Raw genomic sequence first — 13,588 nt, 5'->3', positions numbered from 1 at the left:
TGTTATACTTGTATAACTATGCATGTGACAAATAAAGAACCTTGAACCTTGAACCTTGAAAAACTCAGGTGTAGGTGTTGGTTGCCTGGATCTTGTTCTTTCCATTCAGCTGACTCCTCAGGACTTCTTAGGTGCGGCTTTCTAAGTGGCCTCGTCTTAGTTCCCATTTGCCTGTGATTCCTAGGTATCTGTAGCTGTCCTCGATGTCTGTAATGTTACCGTCTAGTAGTACAATCACCTCACTTCTGACTACCTTCCCTCTCTTCATTACCCTCCGACTACACCTCTCCAGTCCGATTGACATTCCGATGTCGTTGCTCTGATCAGGGGTGCGGAACTCCAGGCCTCAAGGGCCGGTGTCCTGCAGCTTTTAACCTTGGGTCAACACACCTGAGTCAAATAATTAGGCCTTTGGAAACTTCAAGACATGTTAAGGAGGTAATTTAACCATTTAAATCATCTGTGTTGGATCAAGGACATGTCTAAAACCTGCAGGACACCGGCCCTTGAGGCCTGGAGTTCCCCGACCCCTGCTGTAGATTCTCGTGGTGGAATCAGTGAATCAATGTCTTGTTCCTGGCATACAGCATGATGTCATCCATGCAGAGGAGGAGGCTGATGATTGCTCCTTTCTGTAGTCGGTATCCATAGCCAGTCTTTTTAATGGTTGCACTGAGGGGGGTTCAAATCTATGCAGGACAGCAGTGTTCACAGGCCATCTCCTTGGTACATCCCACACTTTATGGTAAGTTGTGCCACTGGCTTGAAGTTGGCCTCTAGTGTTGTACACCACATCCAGTGTTGCGCACTGTACTGCCTTGGTGTGGCTGTTCTCACATTGTCCCACTGCCACTGATAGTATAGCTTGGATGTTTCAGTAGAGTTTAGTTGCCTTCTGTCTATCTGGTATAACTCTTCAAGCAACTTGCCGAGGCCGTTAGTGTTTGCTCGACAATTTCTAAAACCATAAGATGGAAGACATGTAACCACAAAAAGATCCCTGTTAATTGAATTTATCATCAAATTATACTGTACTATTTACAGCCTGACCTATTAATCTGCGTTGTTTGAGACATGAGATAAAGATACTGCATGCATTGTAAGGACTTTGTAGAACACTCATTGGGTTTTTTCAGCTTGTTTTATCAGATAATCAGATTGATATTCTGAAACTTCCTGTTATCTCATGTTGCAGAAAAACCCAATCTATTAACCATCTGGGGCTGTTGATTGTTTTTCCACTTTTCGTAGAATTGGTTTCGATGTGCAGATGAGAACATGACTTAAAGCGGGGTGTTCGGACTGATCACTTCAGACATCTTCTGAAACATCAGGATCATCAGGTCTACAGTGAAGTCAACATGAAGACTCTCAGCCTGACAGTGGGACTTCTGCTCGTGCTGTTCACTGTTTACCACAGTGATGCCTGTAAGTCTTCTAGCTTACTTTATTCTACTGTGATTTTCATGAATAAAACCAAAATGGAAAAATGGAAATGATCAAATGACTATACGCTCGAGAAAATACCAAGGGCTAACAAAGGAGCTTGAGAAGATGTGGAGGGTCCCAGTGATAATCGGAGATCTCTGTCCAGAAGGGCCTAGTCCTCGGAACAGCAGAGATACTGCACAGGACCCTTAAGGTCCCAGGTGTTTGGTAGAAGACCCGAGCTTGAGGGGTAAAGATCGGCTTGAGAAACAGGTCTGGGCTTCTTTGCTTCGTCTTCCTGCAACCTGATTTGAGATTAGTGGCACAAAATAATGGCTTATAAATTAATGGGATATTATTATTATTATTATTATTATTATTATTATTATTATTATTATTATTATTATTATTATTATTATTATCACGTTCTCATTATTAAAGAAAGCCTGAGCAAATAAAAGTATTTTTAAAAAGTCACTATTTCATGAATTTTATTAATTATATTTTACCCCAATACTTTTACTAAGAGTATTATTTGAGACTATCAGCGTTATTGGTTCTATTTCCAACTCAGAATGCTGTGCTACTTTCTGATGTAAACTCTTTTCAATTACTTTGTTAATAAGGTGATTGACTCCCCTTATGTAGATGGCCTCAGTGCCTTGGGTCATGCATTTCTTTTTCTCCAATTACAGCTATTGAGACAAAGTCATGTTCCATCCTATTTTAAACACAGTAACTCCTCTACGGAAGAAACAGAATCTTGATGCCAACTCTACTTGTAATCATCAGGCTGCAGATTACAGATTCTTGGCCGTTTTCAGTCTGGCTTTCAGAGGCAGCGCTTCACTGAGACGGCAATCCTGGAGGGTCTATAATGATCTTTTAATGGCTTCTGATGTGGGGAATAAGTCTGTGATCATTTTGCTTGATCTCAGTGCAGCCTTCGATATGAAGTTTTGGCTGGTGTATCTGGCTTTGCCTTAGACTGGTTTCTTCCTACTTATCTTTTAGGACCTTCTCTGTTAGAACAGACAGGTTCTCCTCTAACATTGCCTCCCTAACATGTGGGGTTCCACAGGGTTCAGTTTTGGGTCCATTATTATTTTCTTTCTAAGTTCTTCCTTTAGCTGGCATTAATCAATCTTTTAGTGACATTTCTTATCATTTCTATGCCGATGACATTTAGATATATATGTCTTTTAAACCTCATCAGCTGGATAGGTTGTCCACCCTAGTCCACTGCTTAACTCAGGTTACTGATTGGCTATCTAGCAATTAACTTGTTTTAAACACAACAAGCCTGAGACCATGATCATAGCTCCTCCTGAACTATATGCTAAAATCAGTCAGGTTCTTGCTTCTTTCTGTCCAACTGCTAAGTTAAATATTTGGAGTAATATTTGATTCTTCTCTGGGCCTTGACTCGCATGTAAAATCTTTGTTTTGTTCCTGTTTCTTTTATTTAATGAACATCTCTATCATATGGTCTTCTCAGCTGAACTAGAAAAAATTCTTCATGCATTTGTGTCATCACGTTTAGGTTATTGTAATGTCCTGTTTACCAGCTTGGACAAATCATCTCTTTCTCTCCTGAAGCTATACAAAATGCTGCGACCAGTCTTGTCACACATTCTAGCAAGCAAGCTCACATCACTCCTATTTTATATTCTTTACATTTGCTCCCAATATATTTTTTAATTCAATTTAAAATTCTTGTTTTAAGATACAGAGCAGTAAATGTCCAGACCCCAGATGATTTATCTCGGCTTAAAATACACTACTGCTCGTTGTCTCCATTCCCAGATTCAGAGTTTAGTGGTTGTTCCCCGTACGGGACTAAAGACTAGAGCAGACAGAGCGTTTCAGTCTGTGGCACCAAGAACAGTGGAACAGTCTACCACCACAACTACTTAAAAACTTTTCTGTTTAAACAGGATTTTTTGTTGTTGTTTGTTTTTATTTTATTTTAAAACGACCTATTAACTTTACCGTATTTTATTTAATCTTTTGTATTGTCTATTTAAGCTACTAATGTTCTTGTTTATTTTAGCCGTTTGTGTACAGCGATTTGTGACCGCCTGTTTGTGAAAAGCGCTTAATAAATAAACTTTGAACACTTACTTTACTTACTCTGTCAGATTCATAATTAACAACAATTAAAACTTATTAATAACAATTAGTAAGTGTTTAAAATATTTTTCTTACTCAGGATTTCTTATTTATGTGTTCTGTTTTGCACTCGTGTTGGATTTTTCCCAGTTTTTACAGGATAGGAATATTTTTCAACATGTTATTATAACACGAGAAATTGTAGGTTTTTTATTTTACATGTTGGAGAAGTCATTAGAAGCAGATGCAGCACTGAGTAATCCTTGTTTCTCTGTTACAGCTAAGGCAGTGAATTCACCTGACCTTTGCTGTTTTGAATTCTTTGACAAACGGATCCCAAAGGCGAACATCGTCTCTATCAACAAAACTCACAGTCAGTGCTCCACACCAGCATTTGTGTAAGTTTGTTTTTCATTGTCTCTTAGATACGATCACTAATATTTGCCAAGTAAGTCATGTATGATTATCCACATCAAAACTGTACCTCTGCTATTGACAGTAAAATATGGGAATATGAGAGCAAAATAATGATACTGATTTTTCTGCAGGATCGAGACGCCCAAAAGGCTTTTCTGTGTGAAACAGGATGAGGATTGGGCAGTGAGAGAATTTGTCAAAAGAGCACAATAAATGCATCAAAAATTTGCCATGGCTCCAATAAATGTCACAAGCCAGAAATCATCGGTCACTGCATAAAACTGCTTTGTAGACTCGAGGCAATGCTGCAGTTTCAAACCTCTGCATAACTTACTCGCTTAAATACTGTAACTTTTAATGAAGAGAGAATGAATTTATTTTTTCTGTGTTTTCAAATGTTTACAAATCACAAATTCAGTTTAACTATTTGGGTAAAATTTTAAACCTCAGATAAATAAATTTCAGTATTTAGTATATGGACAAAAGTATTGGGACTCTTTGAATTCAGGTGTTTTCAGTCTTGTTGCCACAGGTGAATGAAATCAAACATACTTAACAACGGGTCATTCTAAAGCACTCCGTGAGCTCGACTGTGGCACTTCATGACATTTCTTCCGTCCTTGATCATCTGTAAATGATATTACAGCAAAGTGAAAGTGCTTAAGAACCACAGAAATACAAAACCACCTCCAGACTTAAAGTCTCCTTGCAGGTTTGATCCACTGTGGTTTCACTTCCTCTGCTATTTATCTCTTTACACACTCATTTTCCTGGCACTAATCTCCAACGCAGAGTTAAAAACAGTTTTAAATGGTTTTGATTCCTCAGACTTTCAGATTATTTCCAGATTCAAACGAAAATCGTGCACAAATTAGAGATGTTCTCATACTTTTGGATCCAGCTGTATATATAACAAGTAGTAAATCATTTTTCATCATTTTCATTTTTTTCACTGTCTTCATTGTTATGCAGCTACAGTATATCTGAAGCATTTATACATCACTCTGTATCGCTCTGCTTTATTCTTCATTAAAGTTTCATTTCATAAAACTAAACGACTCTGACTGTGAATGTAAAAGTGTGTTTTAATGGCCTAATTTTTTAAATTGATCTGAATGCTGGTTATAAAAGTTTTGTCAGTAGAGTTTGTACAGGTGAAGGTGAATGTGCACTATGGGACTAAGAAGACATTTTACAAACCCATTATCTGAAAAGGGAAAACTTTCCTGAGCTGCTCGAAAGTTAAACTTGTTTATCTGCACAAATGCTTTCTTACACAAGTGCAGTGTGAAAACTGAACATACTATGTGGTGCTGCTAAGTGTGTTTTATTTAGCAGGTCAGATTTTTTTAAAGGTGTTATTTTCATATTCATAAATGAATAGGAGGAGTGGAGATTACTTTTGAAAAGAAAACCATGTTAGATGCTGATGCTATTTAAGTTATTTTGCAGACTTTGACAATCATCTACTTGTGCTTATTTATGTTAATAATTTATCTTACCTTTTATCATGATTATTTTGGATGTTAAATGTACTTTTTGCAGCAGTTCATTGTATGTAGACGTGATTAAGACAAAGTGTTGAAGTTCAAAGTGAGCATCAGAATGTGTTAGTGCCAGAGAGGCTGGTCTGAGTATTTCAGGTACATCAGATTTGCTGGGATTTTCTCACACAGCCATCTCTATGGTTTACAGGGAATGGTCTAAAAAAAGAGAAAATATCCAGTGCAGCTCTCAGGGGAAAAATGCTGCCTTGATGTCAGAGGTTGGAGTGTGTTTTTCAGGCTTTGCATATTTAAGCAGGACAATGTTAAACTGCTCACTGGATCTGTTACAACAACATGGCTTCATAACAGAAGAGTCAGAGTGCTGAACTTTCCTGCAGTCCAGACATTTCACCAGCTGAAACATTTAATCCCTCATGAAACAAAATATAAGACAAAGAAGAAGAGTTGAGCAGCTAGAATCCTCTCAGACAAGGATGGGACAACATTGCTCTCCCAAAACTCCAGCAGCTGCTCTCTTCAGCTCCCAGATGTTTGCAGACTGTTATTAAAGTAAAGCAGATGCTCAGAGTAGCAAACGTGGGCCTGTGATCTTGAAATCATTGCTTCTTTTTTTGTTTATATTTTTTTTGTTTACACAGCATTCCACATTTTACAAAATTTGGGTTGTAGTTGACCTTTGACCTCTAGGATAAAAACCCAATAATACATACAATTTCATTGCATACAGTTTGTGTATAGTCAGAATTAGTCAAAGCAACCTATAAAATAAAACACCACAAATAATTAGTTCATCCTTGAGTCCATGTTTGTCACATCTGAGGAAACTGGAGTATGTGACCCTGCCTGGAGCCGACAACAAAACATAAAAAGGTTACCTATTTCCCCTCAGCTGGCATCTGTAGGAAAATATACCCTTTTTTCAGATTTTCAGTCTTTTTCTAAGTAACACACACTAGTGGAAGAATGTGATTTTTAAATTATTTACAAAGGTCTATATGTTGTGGGGCAAGAAAACATCAAATAAAAAAAGATGATCAGGGTCACAGTTAATCAGAATCAGAATCAGAAATACTTTATTAATCTCGAAGGAAATTATGGGTTACAGCACGCTAAATGGCACATGCACACTTACAACGGAACCCTCTGACCAAACATACTTTACACATGCATCACATTGGGGAAACATGTCAGAGAGGTAGGCTGATAGGAAAAAAAAACTACGAAAATACACAACATGAGGTGAGAGGAGGAGAAAAAAAAACTCCACTCAGACTGAGCTCCTAATGGGAGAACAGTTTGAGAACAAAAAAACCCACTCCCCACAGAAACACAAGACAAGCAACAGGGGTGGGTAAAGGGTGAAAGAGAGCCGGTGTAGTAAGCGCATCCGGTCCTGCAGCATATCTGCACTGGTCCAGTTGACCCGCCATCTTCCCCGGGTGGGGACAAGTATCGAAGGGAGGGGGGGTGAGTGTGTATCAGTGTGTGTGTGTGTGTGTGTGTGTGTGTGTGTGTGTGTGTGTCCTGAGTTAGCTGATAGAGTGTCCTTCGCACAGCCAGGCGAAGAAAACAGTCTTCCAGCCGACCCAGGTGGCCTTGCGTAGTATAGAAAGGAACAGTCTAAACACCGTCTGTTATCAGGGTGAGAATTTGTTATGTTCAGCTCCAACCTAAGCTCCCTAATTTCCTTCGGGATTAATAAAGCATTCTGATTCTGATTCTGAACCTTGATCCACAGCTGGCACCGATATGGTAGCCGCATGAAATGATGGTGGTGATTCCTTTAGTGCGAACAACTGCATATCAATTTCATGACCCTCGGGCTCTCCCGAGCCCAGGCTTCTCGTTGAGAAGTGGGTGTCAATTGCATTCAGGGACCAGTTGATCAAATCCACAATTCCTCTTTTAGATTTTAGAGAACAGACTGTGAGAGTGTTGAGTAGTAGAGCAGTGAGCAGATGAATGCTTTAGCTTGGACAAGCAAATAGACTGAGCAAAGATGAAAGTTCATCAAACTTCTGTCATATTAGATATTGTTTATTGCAATAAATCCACACTAATTATCTTCAAACTACCAGCAACCACGACTATATTACCGGAGAGCTGAAGTTAAGCTTGTTTGCTGTGGTCACAGGCTGACTTTTGTGTGTTTCAGACCAGTGATGATCTCAGTAACTCAGAAGTCATGTGCATGAACATCATGGTTATTGAACCGTTCTTTTTCCAGAGTGATTTTACACCTTCAAATATTAACATACATCCACTTAAATCTTTTATTAGTGGTGCTGAAGGTTCTTTAGCGTCTTTCAACTACACAAGGCCTATTATTAACTGATTATGGTTGATTACATGATAGAAAACAGCACTCAGTAGATTCACCAATACTCAGAACAAAGTCCAAGGAGCTAAGAGCTGTTTGGCTACAATGACGGTATATTTGCAGAAATAAAGGTGAGGCTTTCTAACCAAAGAGCACTGGGTCAACTGCCACACATGGAGGTGCTAGCATCAGCTTTTAACCATAAGAAACCAAACAATTTAAATGAACTCTATCATTTCTGACAAAAAGTGGTCATATATTTGGCCAGAATTGTATCAGAAGCTTGATGGCTAATAAAAATGTGTGGTCGAGGTGCATCTTGGAGAGGATAGAATATTAGTGGCGTTTGGACTGCACCCAGTTCTTGTTTTTAAGCCATTCAAGATAATACGATGTACAATCATTCCAGCAAAGGAAAAGACCAGTTCAAAGAAATCATTAAAGTCCAAGTCCAGGATTACCATGATATTCATGCCTGTGATGAATGTCTGCAAAACTTCTGACCACGACTGCATGTCTGCAGGGGACTGCACGGTCTTCAGATCAGGTTCACAGAGAGCACTGTGATGCTGGCTTGTCTATGAGAGGAATGAGAAAAATGTCAGTGTACACCTGTGAGGTAATGACTGTTATGTCTTCTGAACTTTTACCTGACGTGTCTCCCAAATCATAAAAAATCTGGGAAATTAGCTTATTTTCTTATATATGTGTTTCATCATCACTGACCATCAGCTTCAGCCCACTGCAAACGTATCTTCATCTGTTCAGGTTTCAGTGCTGGTTTTAATCGACCTGTCTGTGTGTAATTCCATTTCCTTCAGCACATTTGTTACAGCTCTGTCACACGCACTGAAACAATGACTCCTGTTTCTTTATTTTCTGTGTTTTCTTGTTTATTTTCTGTTTTCAGTGCTTTGAGTTTTCTGTGTAACCTACGTGAAATCCAGTCATGTTCCAGAAATGACTGAGCATGCAGCTCGCGGTCCCCCTAGTGGTTGTGAGGGTTATCTGCATCCTTGTCCGCATGGAGGAAGAAACAGCTCTTCAGACCATGTGAACGGATGTCGGTGAGTTAGGATGAATTACGGTGCGCTCACAGTGTTCTTAAGTTTGAGCTGCCTGTTATTTGTACTCATTAACATGTAAACCAGCGGAGACACTGAAAATTTGTAAGATGGATTTTTTTTCTTGCTTCTTACTTTAAGCCAGAGCTGACTTCATGAAGAAGTTCATCCCGAGGACTCGCGGGGTGCAGGCACTGCGTGTGATCTGCTAACCTGGCGCGTGCAAATGTAATACCAGGGTCGTGCCAAAAAGCGTTTTCTAGCATTTGCCATCAAATATTAGGGGAATTTAAACTTCCATAAATGACTTGATAACAATCTAAGTCAAAAATATTTCTCATGAATGATATGAAGTCATTTTGAGTCAGAAACAACTTCCCTAACACAAACTAGACTACAACTGGACTTTTTTATAGTCTTTATTTATTTGGATCATTTGGGTTTCATTGACATTAAAATGTGTTTTCAAGAGAGATCTACTCAAGAGGGACACAGAAAGTTTAAGAAATATATCATTGCAGTTCCATAAACATACTTTAAGTGACCAAAATGGACTGGATCGATTATAATCTAAAGTCATAAAGATACTACAAAAACAGGTCATTTCTTTATTTTATACATAACCCCTTTATTCTATTTACTGATATAAGTAAAAAAAATATCAGATGTAAAACACACAAACAAACCAAATAAACTCATTGAACCATCTGAAATCACTTTCTGGCACAGCACCAGCTGCTGCTGTTGACATGACAGGTAACGTCCTTTTGACTTGCTCTCACCAGGATCTGCAGTTGTGCTGTAAACAAACAACGAAGCCCAATTTGAGCAGAATATCAACTGAAATGTTTAACAAACTAAAATAATAAAGTAGATCAGCCCCTTGGCTGGCAGCTGCCAGCAGACAAACGGCTCTGAAAGGTAAAATTAGCTGATAATCTCAAATGATCCAGCCTTAACACAGTCACAGCATTTTGTTTCAGGTAAAGTGTGTTTAAAAACCTTCATGAAATGAGCTCTTTGTCTTCTTTCTGTCACAGCAACACAAGTCTCATTTTTGTTAATGACGAGCTGCGTTGTTGGAGCAGCTGTGTGTGAGTGTGTGTGTGAGTGCACTGTAACATCACAACATCAAGAACACTGTGCAGTTAAGCCTGTTTTTATTCTGTCCTGTCTCCAGTAGAAGAGTTGGCAAAATATAACATTAGAAAACAATGTCAGAAAATAATACTAAATGACACTGTTATCAACCCTTTTTATAAAGATACTGTTAAGGGTGCTATCACGAACTTTTTAGGTGCTTGACGGCCCCTAAAAACCTCTAAACTTGCCTGTGCTTGATATTTCCAGTCTGACCTACTTTGAGTATTCGTGATGTAAAACCAGTGCGTGCATGCAGAGTAAAGAGTTTGTGGAACGCTGGGCGGTTTGTTTGAGCTCGTTTTGTCAGATATTCCCAGCGATGTCGAGTCCCTCGAGCTTCCTGTTGTCTCGTGTTGCAGTAGTACCCACTCACCTAACCACCTACTGGGTTTTTGAACACTTTTCCACTTTGAATGTGCAGATAAGAACATGTGAGCAGACTTAAAGTGAGGTAATAGGACAGATCACCTCAGACATCTTCTGAAACATCTGCATCATCAGGTCTACAGAGGAGTCAACATGAGGACTCTCAGCTTCACAGTGGGACTGTTGCTCGTGCTGTTCGCTGCTGTGATGCCTCGTGTAAGTCTGTCAGCCTACTCTCTGCTCCAGACTCGAGGGAAATTCTACTGTAACCGCCAAACTCTGCATTTTTCCTCTAATTAAGTGAATAAAACAAACAACCAATCAAATCAAGAAATACTTTCAATTTCATGTATTTTCACTCCTGTGTCCCCACAGCAGGAAATGCAGTGCTCTGTATTAACCCTTTCATCCATCAATTATGGCAACCTCAATCAGGGTTTTTTTTCTTAAGTATTTTTATTTATCTTTAGGCATGAAAAAAATCTTGTATCTGAACTTGTATGTGCATTTTTTTTAAATGTGTACTTTTTTCATTTTTTAAAACATGGCAGGGTATGGAGTGACACATCAGTGTCCAGTGTAGTGGTTTATGTGCAAGTATACCATCAACACTGACACAAATACAATAAAACAGCCTTTGAATAGCTGTCCACTGTAGTGACCACTATGTGTGACAGGGTTAAAGTAAAAAACAAAAAACTTCACTGTAATCTTCACACATGCAAAGCAAAATGTGGGCATATTTTGGGCACCCTTGATTATAAAATCAGATTTAAGTGTTTTTTCCCTTAGTGTCTCTGTCTGGAAAAAGAAAACTATGTTTCTGTTGCCCCATTAGCTTTAATTATTTAAAACATATGAAAGTGTTTGTGATGTGTTGGATGCAGAAGTCTCCACGTACAGACACAGCCCTCAATCTGTTTTCCTCTCACAGCTCGTTTAGTTTGCTGTTATAAGTTCTTTGAAAACAGGATCCCAAAGTCACATATCCTCTCCGTCAGCAAAACCTACAGCCTTTGCTTAACACCGGCATTTGTGTAAGTCTGTGATTTACTGTCTTTTTGATACAGACACTAATATTTGCCAAAGTGATGTGTTATCCTCCACAGCGAAGCATTCAGTCAAATCTGTGACTTTGATCCAGAGTAATGATACAGATTTTTCTGCAGGATCGAGACACCCAGAGGGGAGTACTGTGTGAGGCAGACTGGGAAGTGGGCAAAGACTGAATTTATCAAACAAGAGATAAAGAAACAATTAACACATCAAGCACCTGCTGCAGCATCGATGAATGACTCGAGCAGAAATACATCAGCCACTCCATAAAGTCTCTTTGTAAACATGAAGAGCTGCTGAACCTCTGCATACTTTACCTGCTTAAATACTGTTAATATTACTGAAGAGAGGACACATTTATTGAGCACTGATTTCAGATCTTTCCATTAAAAATCACAATATTAAATTAATAATTTGGTTAAGATGTTAAATGTCAATATCGACATGTATGTCAGTAATAAAATTGATTAACAAATTGTACCTGATTCTTGTTTAAAATCATTAAAGATGCACCATTAAAGGTACAATCATTCCACCCTGGGAAAAGACTAGTTCAAAGAAGTCATTAAAGTCCAAAATGACCATGATATTCAGGATGATACTTCTGACCACACTCGTTGCAGTGACTCCCGGGCTAGGCGAGTAGCTTCTGCAGATCCTAGGAACAACATCCAATATTTCTGTCCAGAAGAGTGCAGTCCAAGGAACGGCTAAGATAACAGCCATTATTTCCTACAAAGTTTCACAATAAAAGCCCCGTTAAAAGAATAAAATGTTTGCAGGGCCACAGGGCTTTTAATTTGAAATCATCCAGGAAATCCAGATCCAGCGATTGTAAAAGAGCCGTGATGTTTAAGAGTGAATCAGGAGCTCTAAACTGAACTGTTTCCAGCTGTTTCGGCACAGCCTACAAACACAAGCTTCCCTGTCGCCAGAGTTTAATTGTCTTTATGTTCTATATTTAGTTTTTAAACATTTAAGTTCATAACACTAAACACACAAATCTACACAAATGAGGTGATTTTAATTCTCTCCAACTGAGACTGAGCTTGTAGCTAGAGGTCCCCCTAGTGGCTGCGAGGGTTATCTGCATCCGTACAGTCTGCAGCTCTTCAGCAGACGATGTGAATAAACGTCAGTGAGTTAAGATGAATGACGGTGCTTTGACAATGTTGACAAATTAGACAAAATGTGAGGATGAAATTCCTGCTTACCAGGACCTAGGATCAAAGCAATAACAGACCATAACAGAACGTATCAAATGCCACGATTATGACATCAGGAAATGACTGTGATCCTGCTGAATGCCACAGGCAGAAATGCTTCAGGTTCTCCATGAAGCTACTTTATAAACCAGAATCGTTGCTGGAGTTTGAACCTTTTCATTCTTTACCTGCAGTCTTTTCATGTTTTCATGCTCCCTCTTAAAGGCTCTCACTTATTTTTGAGAGCTCTCCTGTTTCCTCTCTTCTCTTTATTCTCACTCTGATGTTGCCTCTGAGCTCATGCTGCTGGAGCTCTCTTCCTTCACTGTTGCCAAGTATTCCTCACAAGCTATCATCTGATTGGTGTGTTTTCCCTTTAATGTTATAGAGCTTGCAATGAAGTTTGCAATGAAGTTTGAGGAGTTTCTTGTCCCTGTCATGGTCCTGGGTCGGTGACCCAGCGCTTTTAGTTTGTTATCATTTTCTAGATGATGATTGTTTAAGTTCTGTGTTATTTTCGATCTGCCTCTAAGTCTGCGTCTGTACCTGTCTGTCTATGGTGTCTCCCCATCTGTTTGTGAATCTGTCTGTTTAGTTCAATGTCTTGTCTGGTTCCATGTATCTGAGTTTCCTGTTTTATTGTGAAGGTCCGTGTCGTATGTGAGTGTGATCAGTTTACGTTTCCCCTGTCCCGTCAGCCCAGATTCCTCCCAGCTGTGTTGCCCTCCTGTCTCTCATCCCCTGATTACTGGTGTGTGTGTGTATTTAAGCTCTGTGTGTTCTCCTGCCTGTTGCCGGTTCGTCTGTATTACTCAGTGTCAGTCTGTGTATCTGCCGTGTCTTCTCCCTGCTGTTCATCGTCATCCTCCTCTGCTCGTTTTCATTCAGGTTTGTGCTCTGTAGTTTAGTTGTTTCCCAGTTTAGTTTAGTTCGTGCCCCGTTTGCTGTTTGTCCACATTCTTTTGTGTT

At 39.2% G+C, this 13,588-nt stretch overlaps 2 long non-coding RNA genes across 2 annotated transcripts; both read left to right on the top strand.

Moving 5' to 3' along the window:
• Positions 1–1,084: 1,084 nt before the first annotated feature.
• On the top strand, positions 1,085–5,012 carry LOC113025139 (uncharacterized). The gene is made up of 4 exons (XR_013910264.1): positions 1,085–1,099; positions 1,252–1,428; positions 3,821–3,938; positions 4,089–5,012. It is a non-coding gene; the product is annotated as an uncharacterized LOC113025139 (long non-coding RNA).
• A 3,562-nt stretch (positions 5,013–8,574) lies between these two features.
• On the top strand, positions 8,575–11,940 carry LOC145429923 (uncharacterized). The gene is made up of 3 exons (XR_013910266.1): positions 8,575–10,574; positions 11,293–11,395; positions 11,528–11,940. It is a non-coding gene; the product is annotated as an uncharacterized LOC145429923 (long non-coding RNA).
• The last annotated feature ends 1,648 nt before the right edge of the window (positions 11,941–13,588 follow it).

The sequence above is a fragment of the Astatotilapia calliptera genome, chromosome 7 (genome assembly GCF_964374335.1).
Source record: "Astatotilapia calliptera chromosome 7, fAstCal68.1, whole genome shotgun sequence".
Classification (NCBI taxonomy): domain Eukaryota; kingdom Metazoa; phylum Chordata; class Actinopteri; order Cichliformes; family Cichlidae; genus Astatotilapia; species Astatotilapia calliptera.
The sequence above is the reverse complement of the archived record's forward strand: the minus strand, read 5'-3'. Positions and strand labels throughout refer to the sequence as shown.